The sequence below is a fragment of the Lactuca sativa genome, chromosome 1, assembly GCF_002870075.4.
Source record: "Lactuca sativa cultivar Salinas chromosome 1, Lsat_Salinas_v11, whole genome shotgun sequence".
Classification (NCBI taxonomy): Eukaryota; Viridiplantae; Streptophyta; class Magnoliopsida; order Asterales; family Asteraceae; genus Lactuca; species Lactuca sativa.
Window position 1 is genome coordinate 101,002,647 of NC_056623.2, and position 19,100 is coordinate 101,021,746.

The window sequence follows — 19,100 nt, forward strand, 5'->3', positions numbered from 1 at the left end:
CTAAGCACCCTCACATACTCATCGATCTCCCGGAGAATTTTCTAATTCTCCCCCACTAAAGCACTGACTAACTGCCACCGATCGTCATTAACGACCTTACAGAACAATCCTGTACAAAGAGAACAATTACACACTGACTGCTTCCCACAAGCACAAGCAACCCTCAGCAAAACACACCTCCTCCCTGATCATCCCACTCACAAGAATCTAGTCCTTCAATCATCCACTCCACGACTGTAGATGCTACCCGACAATCAACCCAGTGCCGCATCTCCCCTAACAACCCCCACGAACGATAACCAAAGGAATCCTCGACAATAACCCATAACCAAACCCACAATCTGCCCAAAGGATGAACACCACATCGAAAACCGCACAAGACTACTGACACGAAAACACCAATTATAACCATACCCAACCATCAGGGAACAACGAATGCCAAAGCGAAAACCTGAAGCACCAATCCATAACCATGCCAGACCCGCGAACAACGAATACCGCACTGAATTCCATACAAGATACCAGCACAAACAATACGCCAAATCAATGCAAGACAATTAAGACATCATGAAAGCATCATACCCGAAGTTGCCTCCGGCACTGCTCCGTCTCCCTCTGTCGCACGCAGATAAACACGACCCTGAGCCCTCTGAGGCTCCGCTCCATCCTGTCCTCCTCAAATCCCGAACTGGCACTGACTGCCAACAATCCCGTGCACAGTGCCCCTCCTTTCCGCACTTGCGGCATGCACCACCGGACCCGCAAGCCCCGATGTAACCCCTTTTTACTCGATCATCGACACCTATGGTCTCATGATTTCCTACTGCATCTCTATACTCCACTTATTACTACTCTTGACAATTCTTGCTTTCTTACATACTGCACCCGGCTCTCCCCCACTAGGGTTCGAACCAACACCAATTAGTATACAAACAACCCACGACTATCTTTCACCAGCGAAATCGTACCTGCCCCAGAAAAGTGCTGTGCAACACCCGATAGTCCCTCCCCATATGAAGTCAATCAATCCCCTATACTCTGAACCTCTAGCTAACTCTCCAAGAACTTCTCATCACGGCTGCCTCTGTTCGTTCCAAATCCCATACTGATCTAATACTAAGCACCTGCACTGCTCGATAACATATCTGGCTCGCAGACTGCACCGCAGCATCATCGTTCCTCTCATCTCAGCTCATCAACCCGTATCCAACGCCGGATTTGTCCCAAGAACAGGGACTTACTCTCAACATAGACGACAACTCTCTGCACTGCAAAACTCGTCTGAACTCTTCACTGTTACCACTATAACCCAACCTGTTATTCTTAATTAGGTGTGGTGTGGTTCTCGACTACCTCAGCCCCAACTGACTGTCTGTTCACGGTAAATCTCTGTCTCGCGGTACACCCGCTACCTAATGCTCTGAGGGAAGTCATTATTGATAACTACCCGCAGGGTGTACTCCCAAATCCAGAACTGAAACACCAGACCTCTCGCGTCTTGCACACGAGCATGAATGACACTATCCACCCAAAAGGTGACCTCTCCTCTGTCGTCTGATTGCTCGACTCAACTGAAATTCTCCCCTGTCTTTGACTCTTACCAAAATACTCTGATAGGCACTTGCCTTTCCCCTCGAGGAACGCCTCTCCGTACTCAATCATGGTCTACAGGCCTGAAACCCATAGCGTCCAATCTCTACCTCATCGGTCATAACCGGATAACAAGATAGCCACAAGCATCATCCACTACGAACCATGGTATTCATCCCATGACATCCCTCCTCCACATGCTTCGGTGTATGGTACCTGAACCATAGCACCACTCCTCAATCTGCTCCAATGTATAGCACTCGGACCACAATATCTATCTCAATCTGTTCCGATGTATGGTGCCCGGACCATAACATCACTCTGTATCCGCTCCGATGTATGGTATCCGAACCATAACATCACCCCTCAATCGGTTCCTTAGGACCTTCAGAATGCCCCCTGTATCAAGTATGGGTCCTCTGCTTTCAGTAGTACGGGCCCATACTACCTGCCACATCTACCCATACTTTCCACACGGACCATCCCAGAGTTCCTAAGTAGCTGATAAACCTGCTCTTTCACCCATCTCATCGCGCGTGCTCGCTTTCCAGCGAAATCTTCTACTCTACCCGCGCACTCATCTGGCTAGGTTTACTCCCTAGTCCCTTCCGCTGTCCTCCCACTTCTTTGCTATCAGCTGCTGAAGAGTTCCTAATGATGCCAGCCCTCTACCTCCTGAGTATCGTCATACTCACTTAGTAGCTGACTCCCATCATCGATAACTCCACAAAGCACAAAGCAAGCAGCATTCGAGCATTGAAGCATACATAGGACTCCCCATCTGTGGTAGCTCCACCTTCTCAGCTCATCCTCGGAAGTACCTCTGTACCCCGTAGCTTTACCCCTTGTGCGTTCTAACTAGATACTCTCACTCATCACATACACACAAAAGCATAACGCACATATAACAGCAAACCCTAGACTAAGGCATCACAAATCAGGCCACTCTAGTCCTAAGATATGAAATACCCAGCCTGTCTCTAGCATGCAATAATATCTCATAAAGTGCATAATAGATATTTCATATTACAAAAGTAAGGGTATTTTGGGAAATCACCGTTTGGCTCTGGCTGATTGTACACACTGCTCTTTCTTGCTTTCTCTTTGAACTCTTATTCACTTTTAGAAAATTATTTATTTGAAAACCTTTTCTTAATTCCTCAGTTTGAGTCCAGACTCACCCGTAGGCGCGTCCGAATCCCTCAAACCAAGGCTCTGATACCAATTGTAACACCGTGATTTTGAAAGCAAAATTTTTCTTTTAAATAAACAATTTAATATTAAAATACTTGTTTAAAATCTTATTCATATTCGAATTACAAAACATAATTCCATTTTCATTTGAATAGACAACCAGGATCCTCCAAAAATACAACTCTTTCCTCGGTGTGTACAATCGAGCCGATGCCATTCCGCGTTACTGAAAGAACCTGAAACAACATAACATAAATACTGTAAGCACGAAGCTTAGTGAGTTCCCCAATATACACTTACGCACATACGCCTTTCCAGGCCCTGACCTTCCGGTCCTCAATACAACGCCTTCCGGCCCATAATATAATTGCCTTCCGGCCCATAACATATTGCCTTCCGGCCCATAACATATTGCCTTCCGGCCCACATAACATACATAGCACACATATAACAATTAACTTACCTCATATAGCATACATAACACATATCATATCCGACCTTCCGGCCACACAGTCAAACCCTTCCGGGTACAGTATAGTGAGAAGACTCACCTCGCGGACACTGGAAGATAGCAACTCCTGAAATCTCTTGCACTTGATCCTCCGAGCTACAAGCTCCCTGTCTCATCATATATCTCTTTTTAATACTTCTATCTTCCACGTTAACTGACCCTAAAACGTTACACACAGGTCAACTCGGGTCAATGGCCATCTCGACTGGACTCGGCGAGTACCCTGGCGACTCGGCGAGTCTAGTCGTCCTCACCAATTCCTGCATGATCCCTTTCTACTCGTCGAGTATCCCTCTTGACTCGACGAGGTCCTCGTGGAAGAATCGCGGGGCCACCCCGACTCTACTCGCCGAGCCTGAAGAACAAACTCGGCGAGTCCCAGTAAATCTTCAAGCTACTCGTCGAGTCTGATCATCCGACTCGGCGAGTCTACGCCATGCAGTCGATCGAACTGCTTCCTGAGATACATATATTCTCGAATATACAAACATGGGACCTTCTGGACCTCTAAGGGTCCTAATACAAGGTTATAAACGTTGAATAACAACACAACAATCCATCTAGACTCCAAATGGGTTCCATAAACCCTAAATCTATATATATACATCAATCACAGGAGAATGCAATCCGAATTATTACCTGAATGATGTACCTTCCATGTCCCCAAACTTCAGAACTCGAACTCCCTGCAGTTCCTTTAGCTAAAACCCTTCTCCTCCTTGCACAACAATTCCTTCAAGGTCACCAATGGCCTTCAAGCTTGCTCTAGCCGCCCCAGTCGCCTAGGGTTCTTCCCAATCGATCAAAAGTCGTGAAATGACGGCATAATAACCCTTATATACGACCCAATACTGAACGGCTAGGGTTTCCGCTGAACAGCGTCGACTCGCCGAGTCCATATCTGGACTCGTCGAGTCCAGTCGTGAACCCGCGACCAAACCTGCGACCCTACTCGGCGAGTCTGGCTCCAACTCGTCGAGTCTCCCCTTTAAAACACCCCCAAAATGCAATTTAACAATACTTGAGATTTTGGGCTGTTACACTACCACTCCCTGGCCCTCACAATCGATCATGGCAACAAAATTGCTCAGCCAATCCATCCCAACTATCACGCATACATCCTCCATAGGAATAGGGATCAAATCAATCAGATAGGGCACCCCGAAGATCTCCAATACGCAACCGTGATATATTCTGGATTGTAACATCCATAAAATCATGAAAAAATTAAACTTTTAGAAACCAACCCAAAACCACAAATGGTTTAAAACATAGTTTTCAAAACATGTTCTATATCATAGTTTCCCAAAAACATAAGTCCAAAACATGAGGATGTATACGGTCACGCCGTCACTTTTCCACGATCCTTTGAAGTAAACATAATCCAAAATTGTAAGACAACGCTTAGTGAGTTCTCCCAAAGTACCAACACATAAACAAATAAGACATATATACATGGTTGAAGAACTCGCTACTCGATACCTGTTCAGATGACTACCGAGTAGCGAGTACTCCGGGAGTACTCGGATTCGGTAATTCATGTATAAATATTTTTAATGAAATTATATATGTCAAAATCATAAGTTAAAACCATAAATTGATTGAAATATATAATGAAATTAGATATATGTCCTAATAATCACATGTATGTGTGCTAAACAATAAATCAATAAGTATATTATACATATTAATCACCGAGTTGACCGAGTTTTACAACACTGCTCACTTCAGTAAGGGGCCGATCGGGGAGTACTCGGATTTTGTAACTCACTTCGGTAAGGGGCTGAGTAGCGAGTACTCGGACGAGTAATCGGCCAACTCATAGAGTTTTACAGCAATGTATATATATAATAACAGCACGCAATGGGTCCACAACTATTAGACCAAATTACCCCTGAGCCCACAACATAAGTCTGGCTTGCCCTTGGGGCACACATCTTTTATCTGGCTTGCTCCCCGACCAGATCGGTCCTTGGAATGAATACCACCAAGCCCTCGATACGAGTCTGACATGCCCTACCCGTCCCTCAACTCGTATCTGGAATGCTCATGAGCCCTTAGTATGAGTCTGGCATGCCTTACCCGATGCTCAACTCGTATCTGGATTGCTCCAAGGTTTGTTGGCTACCACACAGAGCAATACAACCTCAACCCAACCCACACAATATGTCGATATATAACATATACTAACATATACAGATAATCATACAAACAATATCAAAGGTAGTCCTACCGATCTACCAGACTAGCATATCAAAACTAGCATGCATATCTATTTCATACCCAAAATATCAACGAATATCAGGTTATCAAACCAATAAGCCGGCCTTGGTGCCTTCGACCCGTAAATATAGTGAGGAAAACTCACCTCGCAAATCCATAAAAGATAGCATAAAAGAATATCACTCTGCGAGTCCACTCTACATATCACTTATACACAGGGAAAGACCCACCCTTAGGCTTCATAGCAAATACCCAAAATGCCCCTAGGGCCAAACTAGGTCAAAACTCAACGGAAGTCAACGTTCAACGAAAATTCAACCCAACTGAGTACGCCCAACGTACTTAGCCTCTACGCCCCGCGTCCTCCGCCCTTGACCAAAAACGGGCAGTTGACCACCTACGCCCAACGTACGCCATGGTACGCCCAACGTACTAGTGGCCATGCAAAACCACCATTAAGTGCTTAATTCAACAAGTCCAAACGTCCAAATCCATATCCAAGTCTAAAAATGTGCTCCTAACCGTAAGGTTTCCAACTTTATGTTTATACATGCCTTAATAAGTCCCACAACCAAAACCCTATTTTGTCTTAACCACTTAAGACCTCTATATCTTTCATTCAAGTACTAAATGAGCCAAGATAGCATTTTTACGGCTTAATGCATCTTAAATCTTCTGAAAGGACAGCTCCTTTGGTCTTAGAGTAGCTTTTACTCATTAATTCGAAGAAAAGGGACTAAAAACTCATAAAACTTCACATGGCTAGATCTTAAGGAAATACAAGTCAAGATCAAAGCTTTATACCTTCTAGAGCTTCCCAAAGAGACAAAGATCCCAGATCTACAAGGTTACTTCCACACCAAGCCTCCTCAATGAATCTTCTTTCTTCCTTCAACACACCAAGAACACACACTTAAGTTCAAAACACATACAATCAAGGGTTAGGGTTTGCAAAAACATCTCAAGGAGAGAGAGGTTGAATAGGTGAGGTAAATGAGGCTATAAGGATGATTATATAGGGGCTTAACACCAAAATTTAGGGTTTCTACACCTTGCAAGTATACCCCTTGTACGCTGATGTACGCACAACGTACTAGGGCGCGCCCTAGTACGCTAAGCGCACGTACGTACGCATGATGTTCTCCTATTCTTACAAATTTACAATTTTACCACTAGGGCCTCCAATGGACACATTCTTTTGGACTTAGGGACCAAAATGTCATAAACAAAAGTTATAGGAATGAATTTAGAAGTACCTTAACATCGGGATGTTACAATTCTCCCCACTTGATCTAGACTTTGTCCTCGAGGTCTGTTGTGGCGAATAACTCTGGATAATGTTCCCGCATCTCATCCTTCGGCTCTCAGGTCCACTTGGAGCCCCGATGATGCTGCCACTACACCCTAACCAAAGGTATTTCCTTGTTGTGCAAGACCTTCATCTTTCTTTCCACAATAGCCACTAGTCTCTCAACATAGTTCAGGATCTCATCGACTTAAATTTCATCCAAGGAAACCAATGCATCCTCATCTAATATGCACTTTCGCAGCTGCGAAACATGGAAAGTGTTGTGAATTTGACTAAGCTCCTCAAGTAGCTCCAACCTGTAAGCAACCTTGCCAACCCTAACAATCACCCAAAACGGCCCAATATACCGGGGACCCAAACTTCCCCCTGTTCCTGAAGCGTATCACACCTTTCCAAGGTGAGACCTTCAGTAATACCATATCGTCGACCTAAAATTCAAACTTGGGTCGGCGCCGGTCAGCAAAGCTCTTCTGCTGACTCTGAGCGGTCTGTAGTCTTTGCCTGATCTGTTGAATAAACTTCATGGTCTTAAGGACTACTTCGGTCCTTACCATAACCCTGTGACCAACCTAGACCCAACAAATCGGGGTGCGACATCTCCGTCCATACAAGAGCTCAAAAGGCATAACACCAATGCTAGAGTGATAACTGTTGTTGTAGGAGAACTCCGCGAGGTAGGTGTCTCAACTCCCACAAAAGTCGATAAAATTGGCCCGCAACATATCCTCAAGGGTATGTATCATCCGCTCACTCTGGGCATCAGTCTGTGGATGATAAGCAGTACTGAAGTGCAACCTCGTGCCCAGTTCCTCATGGAACTTCTGCGAAAAACAGGAGGTGAACCGAACATCACGGTCTGAAACAATGGAGATCGGAACCCCATGGCGAGAAACGATCTCATGAACATATACATCGACTAACTTCTCGACCGAAGAACTCTTCCGGATAGCCAAAAAGTGAGCACTCTTGGTCAATCGATCCATGATGACCTAGATAACATCAAAACCCTTTGCCGTCCTTGGAAACTTGGTGTTAAAATCCATTGAAATCTACTCTCATTTCTACATGGGAACCTCCAGAGGCTGCAGCTTTCCATGCAGCCTCTGATGCTCATCCTTGACGATCCTGCAGGTCATGCATCTCTTAACATACCATGCTATATCTCTCTACATATACGACCACCAATAGCTCAATCTCAAATCCCGATACATCTTGGCGGCCCCCGGATGAATACAAAAGTGCAAATTATGAGCCTCCTCTAACACAATCTGTTTGACCCCACCAGACATCGAAACTCATGCTCGACCACAGCGGGTCAAAATCCCTTGACTATCCGTGACAAATCTATCAATCTCACCTCTAATCCTCTCCTGCTTCTAGTTCTCCTTTCGAACTCCCTCGGCCCGAGCCTCCCTGATCAATCCCAAAAGCGGTGAAGCAATTGATATGCTTATACATATCTCCCTATCCAAAGATCCACCCGACTCGCAGCTCAAAGCATCCGCCACCACATTCTCTTTACCCGGATGGTAAAGGATCTTGCTATCATAATACTTGACTACATCCATCCACCTTCGCGTCATGTTCAGGTTCGACTGGATCAAGAATTTTAAGGCTATCAAATACTAATTATGTACAATTTTAGAGTATTCATTTAACAAATAGTTAACACTAGCATGAATTTCAAATAACACATAGCAAGCAAACTCTAAGGCAACAAGGCATATTAATTATCAGACAACTCTTGTCATGCAATTCCTGAAATATCCTCATCCTACGTAATATAAAGCATTTCTAACAAATCACATATTAATAGATATAACAAGTATGGGTATAGAGGGAACCACTTTCCTTTCTAAGCATCAACTGACTGTACGCATCATATTTTTCCTTCTTTTTATTAAATTCTTTTTCATGAAGCTTTGTAAAAAAATCAAATCCTATTTTGAGTTTGGAATCACATGAATGTTCATCCAAATCCATCAAGCTAGGGCTTTGATACCAACTTGTAACGTCCCGAATTTTCAAACCAAGATTTCCTTTTGAAAAACATAAGTAAAACATCCAAAACCATTTCCCATAAAACCAAAGTATCCATTTGTTTCAAAGTTATAGATTCAAGTAATGAATTGTACCAGAATAATAAAAACAATGGACGTCGAAATCATAGATAAACAATGATGCACGTGTGGTATAGTCAGGCTAGGCACTTCCCTCTAGCAACATAACCACCTGAAAACATTGAATCAACAACTTTACGTATAAATCTTAGTGAGTTTGCCAATATACCACACACCACAATACACACAATTCATACAAACATGTCTCTTAAATCTCATGTTGATCTACATGCAAACAAGTCTTCCAGCTCTCGTGTTGATCCTTATACAAGCAAGTCTCTCGGATCTCGTACTGATCCACCTAACGACAAATGGCTCTATTGTCATTCTAGTAACCAACTATGGGTATCTAGGCTTACAAATATCACGTTGTTCTACCATCAACCCTAAGTAATTTAGGCTCACAAGTTACACCTCTCATACTATTACACCATCAACCCCTTAACATAACATATAAACATATCATACAATCAAGCAAAGTAACATACATACCAAAGTTACTACTAATATTGAAAGATCGCCTTATGGATGCATAGTCATACGTAGTCGAGAAATAAGATAGACAGTCGAACATATGGTCTTACATGAGAGTAATCAATCAAAAAAGAACCATGTAATAAGGCTATATTAAGAGTTCTCAAGCTATCTAATTTAAACTATGTACAACCCTAAGGCATCCACTCAACGATCTACCAACATTAATAATACCCCAACCCATCAAACCTGTCAGTCATGCTAATACAAGACTATCCTTGTTTAGTATATAATCACATACTAACAAAACACTAGCATCCTACCGTACACTGGACTTATACCGTTATACATAGTATAGTGAGAAAACTCAATTGAATTGGTAGTTAACGAATCATAGCTACACTCATGAACTCATAAGAACCGATCTCATGAATCACCTAGATAACAAATAAAAGGTTAAACCTCTTCCTACAACTTAATCCCATAAAATATAACCGAAAGTTAAACTGGTCAAAAAACCAACAGTCAACCAGTCAAATTTAACGGCCGATTTATCCATTCTAATGGCTAGATCTTAGCAAATCTACATCTCTAACCTGATTACGTCCAATAAAGCTCATAAATTTGTGCATGGTTGAAAGAGGGCACATGCACACTTATCTTTCTTCTTCCTAAAGGTCAAAAATATGTCCATTTGCATGCTATAGCTCTGGAGATGCTCAAACTCCAAGAACATGAGATCAAAATGACCACAAGTGACAAAAAAACTCTCTTAAAACTTAGATCTATGCATGAAATCGAATAAACCAAGGACTTTTTAGACTTACAATGCAACAGAAGTGACAAGAAGGTGGATTCTTCACTGGAAAACTCTCCTCCAAGCTTTACAAACTTCATTTCTTCTTTAAACACCTCACTAACACTTCACAAATATCTTTAAAACATAAAAGGTGTTAGGGTTTCGTCTTAGATGAAGAAAGCTAAATAATAAGGGAACCCCTAAAGGTTAGCACCATTAAATAGAGCCCAAGGCCCGAGACCTAAGGTTTTGGGTCGTGGCAGCTTCGCGGTGTGACCAAACACATTTCGCGTTACTACTTATTGATGTGGCTCGCGTATTGACCCCTTAGAAGTAGTTACACACTAACTCCAAAAACCCTAAATCAACACTTAATCAATTCAACTCAAAACAGCCCGTATCTAGAAAACGGGTGTTACACAAGAATCATTACATAATAAAATTTCATATTGTTTTAGTTCATCAACATCAAATCTACTAAAATAATATCTCTTAAGCCAAGTCATTTGAAAATCTAATGTCAATAGACGTAGTGTCAAAATCATGCTTCGTCTGTAACGGTAGGTTGGCAAATGGATTAACCAAATTCCCTTCTGTTTCAGATCATTTGACTATAATGTCTATTTCTTCCATAACCTTTTGAATGTAATTGTAACATCCCAAGTTCCAAGTCCAAAAATTTCAATTTTGATATAACAATTTAGAAAACATCTCCCCTACTGCTACTAGCATATAACATCATATCATACTGGCACATAACATATCAGGTAGTAGCAAACCTAGATGGATATCATAAAGACAATCATCTAACATACGACTCCAACTGGTGGGCCGACATTGGTGCCTTAGACCCACTTCTACTGGAAGGTAACTCACCTTGTAAGGCTGACTGCTGAAAAGCTGATCGGCAGATGTCTGACTACTACTCCGGTGATCCTCCGACTATAAATCCATAAAACACTTAATCAAACACAGATAACTACTCTTAGGGTAAAATGACTATTTTACCCCTGACCAAGTCAAAGTCAAAGTCAAACTCAAAGTCAACTTCAAGTTGACTCGACTCGCCGAGTTAAGCTGCTAACTCGTCGAGTCCCTATCCCTTCATCTGTCCTTCTCCACACCTCTACTCGTGGAGTTTGGCAACGACTCGACGAGTTCTCCCTCTAAAACAACCCCAAATGAACCTTCATCCGACTTGCCGATTCGTATGAACAACTCGTTGAGTTCATCTCCATCCTATGGACAAGTCCTGCCCTTGACTCGCCGAGTTGTATGAACAACTCGTCGAGTTCATAGTCGAACGTTGGGAGATTGCCTTGGACTCGCTGAGTCTGATCATACACTCGCCGAGTCCTATGATTCCCAGGTCTATGGCTAAGTCCAATACGTTGGGTCATTCCCCCGGACCCCTCTAAGACCACTCTAACACTCACTGGGTTCCTTCGAACCATAACAGAAAAAGGGAAGTCAAGTCATGGACTCGCCGAGTCCCAAGAACGACTCACCGAGTTGAGAATGACCAAGTCTTATTTCTCGATTTCTGATGTACAACACTTGACCAAAAGATAGATCTAGGCTTCTAGGATCGATCTAGCATGTAAAGTTACAAACTTTACGTGCATGCATGGGACTATGAGCTCAAATGGCCCTAAATGAGACTCTTAAGATGCATGGGGCTCTCTAAGGCTCCAAAATCAGTCCTTTTCTGCCTTGTAACCCCTTAAAGACCTTGGATATGAAGTCTTAGCCCCCAACCATGCTTGCACTCATGATTGGTCACCAAGAATGGCTCCAAAAAGCCCTAAATCACCCCAAAAAGGGATCTAAAACATGAAAGATCAAGGTATCAGCTTTTTACCTTTAAAGAACTGCAGAGGGTGCACAAACTCGAACTCTTCTGGCCTCCTCTTGATTCCTCAAGCCTTTCTCTTCCTTCTTGTGTTCCAAAATAACCAAAACCTACCACAAAGGCCTTAGATCTTTACACAAACGATTAGGGTTTGATATTGTAACGACCCAAAAATCATGACTAAAAATTTCTTTTAAAACATTACTAAAAACCATATTTACAAAACTGTATCATAAGTCATAACATCATTTTTTTGAGTATTGATTCAAAACATAATCTCATTATCAGAGTCAAACGTCCCCAGGCTAATTGACCATGGTGTGTGCTCTGCAATCTCCCTGAGCTCCTCTTTTGAAAACCGAGTACCTGAAACCAAAACTGAAAACCGTAAGCACAAAGCTTAGTGAGCTCCCCCAATCTACCACATACCATACAATAACATATAAAGCACATACTGGGCCTTGCCCACTGCATCGGACCGAAGTCCGGACTAACTGGGACCTTGTCCCCTGCATCGGACCGAAGTCCGGCTAACTGGGGCCTTGCCCCCTGCATCGGACCGAAGTCCGGACTAACTAGGACCTTGTCCCCTGCATCGGACCGAAGTCCGGCTAACTGGGGCCTTGCCCCCTGCATCGGACCGAAGTCCGGCTAACTGGGGCCTTGCCCCCTGCATCGGACCGAAGTCCGGACTAACTGGGACCTTGTCCCCTGCATCGGACCGAAGTCCGGCTAACTGAACAGAACATAGCATAAACATATCAACTAGCATGAACACACATATATTGCATACTACATCGGGCCGTGGCCCGGAACACATAACACATACTTCCTGTCTGAGCCATGAAGGCATCAAACATACTAACCACTGCATCAGATCAAAATCCGAAAACTGCTACTAGCTAAACGGGTCGGCATTGTGGCCTTAGACCCGTTCCTACTAGAAGGAAACTCACCTGAACTGCTGAGCTCTGCTGATAAACCTCTGGCTGCTACTCGACAATCTCCTGAACCACTGCTCCTCTAGCTCTCCGAGCTATCAATATCCATATAACACTTAGTCCAATTGACCTCCAAAGGTCAACTAGGTCAACTCTGGTCAAGGTCAAAATCCTGGTCAAAGTCAACCTTCCAGGTCAACCCTACTCGCCGAGTCAGTCTATGACTCGCCGAGTCCAACTAGTTCCAAGTCCTGTCCTAACCAACTCGCTGAGTCACCACCCGACTCACTGATTCGAGTCTCAACTCGAAGGGTTTGGGGTTTCGCGACCTGACTCGCCGAGTCCACTAATAGACTCGCTGAGTCCAAGGCAATCTTCAACCAACTCGTCGAGTTGTTCTTCCAACTCGCCGAGTTCATGCTTAACTTCATCCGACTCGACGAGCTATTTATCCCACTCGTCGAGTTCCTCCTCATATTCAAGCTACTCGCCGAGTCCACTCGAAGGACTCGCCGAGTCCATTCAGATCTACATACATGCAGAGGACTTTTGAGTCATGCATGGGCTCCAAACTGTAGATCCACTCTTCTAAAGCCTATTCCTTACGTAAAGTGGCAAACTTTACGTGTAGCTAACGAGATCTTGGCTCAAATCACTATAAACTAGGGTTTGAGACAAAGGGGCTCAACAATCAACCCATAGACTGATGCTTTATGATTCTCTAGGCCAAGATACACATAGATCTGAAGTAGCAACTTCAGATCTGGGCTTCTAACTCGAAATGGTTCATGAACCTGTCCTAAAAGCCCCAAATCCCATGATAAAGGTTGATCTATATGCAAAAGAGGGAAGGTAACGACTCATTACCTTCAAATGCTCTGGAAGACCTCACAAACTTTGGATCTACTACCAATTCTTGAATCCCCAATGTGTGCCTTCTTCCTTCTTCCTTCAAATCACCCAAGAAGGCAATAAAGCTTGAATGAGCAACAATGGAGGCTTAGGGTTTCTGGTTCTGGACTATAGGGCCGCAACTGAGCCCTAGGAAAGAGAATAAGATGCTTAAATAGGGTACCAAGTCCCGAAATTAGGGTTTCCAAACCCAGACCTGACTCGCCGAGTCCACTTGCCAACTCGCCGAGTCAGTCAATTGCTTTACACCCGGATCCCGCTCCGACTCGTCGAGTTCCTCCCTAGAATCGACGAGTCAACCCTCTTCAACTTAGGGTTTTTCCTTTCCTTTCTTGACCTTTCTGATCTCGGGTGTTACAACTCTCCCCCACTTAAACTAAACTTCGTCCTCGAAGTTTGCTATGGCCAACTGTCCTGCGAATTGCCTCCAACTTTTTTTCTGGAAAAACTAACACCCTTTTGTCCATCACTCCAGCCACTCACAGTGCCGGTCACTACTGTTGGTACATACTGAATCCTTCTTTTTTTCTACAATTTCCTCTACGCTACTTTCTCCGACTGAAAATCCTGTTGCCTCTCATCCGCCTACCGGATGCACTGAGACTACCCATGTCTAACTAATCTACCGATATCTGGGTTACCGGACTCCCACCGGTCACTACATTCCATCGCAATCTCCTAGTCGCCTCCAACGACTTTTGTAGATACTTCGATTATATATAACTGGTCTATCCACTCTTCCGCTCATACTGAAACGAAGCTGCTGGAACCAGCTTGCTTATATCCCATCTGATTACTCAACTCCTAGTAACTCGAGCCTTCCATCCTGAAAGAAAAGCTACTTGCCTAGCTATCCTTACAGATCACTTATACTTGGCAGAAGGCTCGATTGATCCTGCTGAGAGGGACTTGCCATTTCCAAATCAACCAACTATACCGTCAGCACTTGCATTCCAACACAAATACTAATACTATCCAAAACTCTGAAACTTTCCAAACACTGAACTGCCTGCAATACTGAACATGCCTGAAACTCTAAACTGCCTGAAACGCTGAACCGATTGAAACGCTGAACGGCCTGAAACACTGAACTGACTGAAACACTGAGCTGCCTGAAACACTGAACTGACTGAAACACTGAGCTTCCTGAAACACTGATCTGACTGAAACACTGAGCTGCCTGAAACACTAAACTGACTGAAACACTGAGTTCCAACTCAACTGTGGAGTCAAAGGACTCCTCACTTAGTCGCTTCCACGACTTCTGAATGAAATCTTCCTCTGGAACTAGTTTCCACTAGTTATCCTGTCACTGTGGCTCTAACAATCTTCCGATCCAACCGATCGGGTCCATACGTCACATCCTGACATCATCAATTCCACGACTAACAACATGATGGCTCCCAGACTGACGGTAGCCCTTAACATACCTGAACCCCAACGATCCACTTCTACTCTGATCTCATAACTGATGTGACGATCTATAGCCAAAATTGCTGACTTAACCATAACTGAACCATTTGGGAAATCCAAAATCTAACCCGTGGATTCCCATATCCTCACTGCTGCACCCGAACTGGTGGGTACTACTGCTTTCCCGCGTCCAACACGCGCTCATGCTACCTACCAATCTGATAAAGGCTGCGACTACGCTCGCGTACTTACAACTCTCTAATACTATCTGGCTGCTAGTGAATGCTACGGCTACCCCCGCAGACTTACAACAGTACTACTACTATCTGACTGCTAGTGAATGCTACGACTACCCCCGCAGACTTACAACACTACTACTATTATCTGACTGCTAGTGAATGCTACGGCTACCCCTGCAGTCTTACAGCACTACTACTACTATCCCGAGGACATCCTGACTATCCCTAGTCCCGCTAGCGATTCCTCATCCTGATTTCTCAAAAACAGCCCTCAGTCTTTGAATACTGCATCATTCTCGACATCTTATATCCTTGATATACTTAGCGCTTCGTCGAGGAACTCTTCGGCTTGGTTCCCAAACCAACCGTCTACTAATTCGGATACAAGAAGCTATTGTTGGGAAGTTTCCAAACTCCTAACTCCTGAATCCACGCAATCCTGCATGCTGACTCTGCCACTGGCTACTAATACGAAGACATCTCTTGCTAACCGTTATCAGGATCCCCATTCCGACTCACTTGAGCCTCTACAAGTGGTCCTCCAATCCTGGATTCTCAACCAACTTCTAATCATCTCGATTACATGAACTAATTGATGGGAAGGTCCTCAAACTCCCAAATCTGAACTCCTCAATCTATTGATTACTATGCTACAATCCTTTCAGAGGCCGCGCAATCATTCTGAGTCTACGTGGCTCTTGTCCTTGTATACTTGGAAGGGTTCTCCCCCACTTGGATTCGACTAGATCCTTACTTCTCACTGGTCGAAAGGATTTCCAACTTTCCTTCCATTAAAAGGGCGATATGCTGACCGCCGACGTTTACCCTTGCTAGCGCTCCAACTAACTCTTACCAGGTCCGCACCCTTCTTGCTATCTGACTGGGCACCCTTCGATCCTTAACTGAATTGATTTAGGGACTACATCCCGAGAATCTGCGTTTGGGGTGCACATCCCCAACCCACTTCCTTACTGACCGCTAGCTACTCCACTAAAACTCTGGACTATCACTACTGAGAATATCATTGATCATTACCCAACTAACGCCTTCCGCAAGTAGTAAAGCACTACTGCATCTTACACATACATGCTACAGATATTGAATCCGAAGTAACCTGATCTAGAGGGAACGACCTCCAATTCACCATTCGAATTCCAAGGTATGCAGATGGCATAAAACTCAACCACAAGCAGGTAATATAATACCCCAACACTCAAGCTTACTGATAACAATGCAGCAACATAACAATAATATCACAATAATAGATGACAGAAAAGCAAAAGATACATACCTCCATCACTCAGTGCTGCTCGAATCCCTGCTGAAATCTACCGGAAAACTCGGCTCCGAGCCGTAGGTGCCCTTGCCCGACCCTGATGTCCGTTGGGCTCTCGAAGTCCCAAGGGCAGGAGCTAGCACCTGCCCTGCTGTATACAAACTCGGACAGTGGGCCTTCTTGTGGCCTCTCTGACCGCAATGGAAACATATCGGGTCAAGTCCCTGGGCAATGGTAGTAGTACAATCCCTGCTGATATGACCCATTCGACCGCATCTGAAACAGCCCAAATCATCACCACTTCTACGCCTGCACACACCCATGTGCGTCCTTCCGCACTTCCCGCATCGACTACGGTTCTGATAGTTCCTCGTCCTCAAATCCGAACCCTTGGGCCTCTTACCTGAACCTGAGGCTACCTGAGTCTCATCCGCTTTCCTCTTCCTTTCCGACTCCCTGCCCGCCGACTGAACAACAGCTGTCTGATCCTGGAGCCTCTCGATCAATCTATCAGTGATCCTCACGACCATGCGGGGCAGATCCTCGTGAATGGATCGCGAAACTTCCTCAACTATCCAATCATCCAAAGGTCTCTCTTGGAGACAGGATGCCCCACTCACTCCTGTCCCCTGCTGGCAAAAACTAGAAATGGGGTCTCCCTCCCTGATGGATCCCCGAACTCCATAAGAATCGGGATCTAGACGAGCCCCAGCCTGTCCTGAAACTATCCCGGCCTTAAAGTCCTCAAAATGACTGTCCATGAGCTCCACAATGGCCTCCCTAACCGAACTGAAAATCACTGGAGTCTGATCAATGATGTTACGCGTGATCTCTGCGGAAATGAAATCCCTCATCTGATCATCAAGCTGCCCGGCTCTAAAGCCCGAGCCAGATCCCTCCTCGACGCCTGAACTGCTAACTGGTAGCTCGCGCAATGTCACCATGCTGAAAATATAACAATTCCTGATCAATATACACACTACTGTTGAGGGATTTCTCACTCCACCAACTCTGGTTTCGTCTTGGCCCCTCTTGAATCGAGTACGAATCCTCTGCTTTCAGTAGTATGGGCCCCTACTACCTTCCACATCTATCCGTACTTTCCTCAAGAGTTACCTCAACTCCACCAACTCACTTCTACTAATACTGATCTCTGCTACTCTCATCCTAGGCTTGCCCTAGGGAACCTCTGATTCCACCCAAACCAATCCTCAGCTGCTGAAGGCCTCCTCGTAATGCCAATTAGCCACCACCTGAATACCATCACATGCACTGAGGCTCGGATAATCCTTCGAGTAAAAGTCTCGTCCCTACAACGGTTAGACTCAGACGAGAGCTGCGCAGTAGGGCCAAATCCAGCACTCTGAGATTATTCAACCCTGATCACATGTGATGTGACGTATTCACCTAATGGCTAACTCCCATCACTCAGAGTCCCACAAAGCACAAAGCAAGCAGCATTCGGATAAAGGAAACATACTCAGGCAAAACTACTCTCATAACAAGAAACTGTACTAGCATACAATGCTAAGTCATACTATCAAGCATAACCTACACAAGCTATCCTACTACTGGCTACTCATTACTAGCATGAAATTCTTATCAAGCTGAAACACATAAAGCAGGCACATAAGGCATCATCCTAGATCCTTAGTCCTATTCTAGCATGCTGTTCTACTGAAGCTGAAACTGAAACTGATACTGATAATCATAACATAACTTGTATGGGTAAATTGGGAGTACTTACTTGAGCTCAGCTGATTGCATGCACCACACCCTTTTCTCTTTTCAAAACTCTTTTTGCTTTTTCTAAAACTATTTTCCTTACACTTTTCTAAAATTGTTTTCTTTTTCTCAAAATCCTTTTGTAACTATGATTTTTCTTTTGAAAACTCTATACCACTTCCTTAGTTTGAGTTCAGACACACTCAGGAGTGCGCCCGAATCCCTCAAACCAAGGCTCTGGTACCAACTTGTAACGACCTAAAAATCACGACTAAAAATTTCTTTTAAAACATTACTAAAAACCATATTTACAAAACTGTATCATAAGTCATAACATCATTTTTTTGAGTATTGATTCAAAACATAATCTCATTATCAGAGTCAAACGTCCCCAGGCTAATTGACCATGGTGTGTGCTCTGCAATCTCCCCGAGCCCCTCTTTTGAAAACCGAGTACCTGAAACCAAAACTGAAAACCGTAAGCACGAAGCTTAGTGTACTAGGGTTTGAGACAAAGGGGCT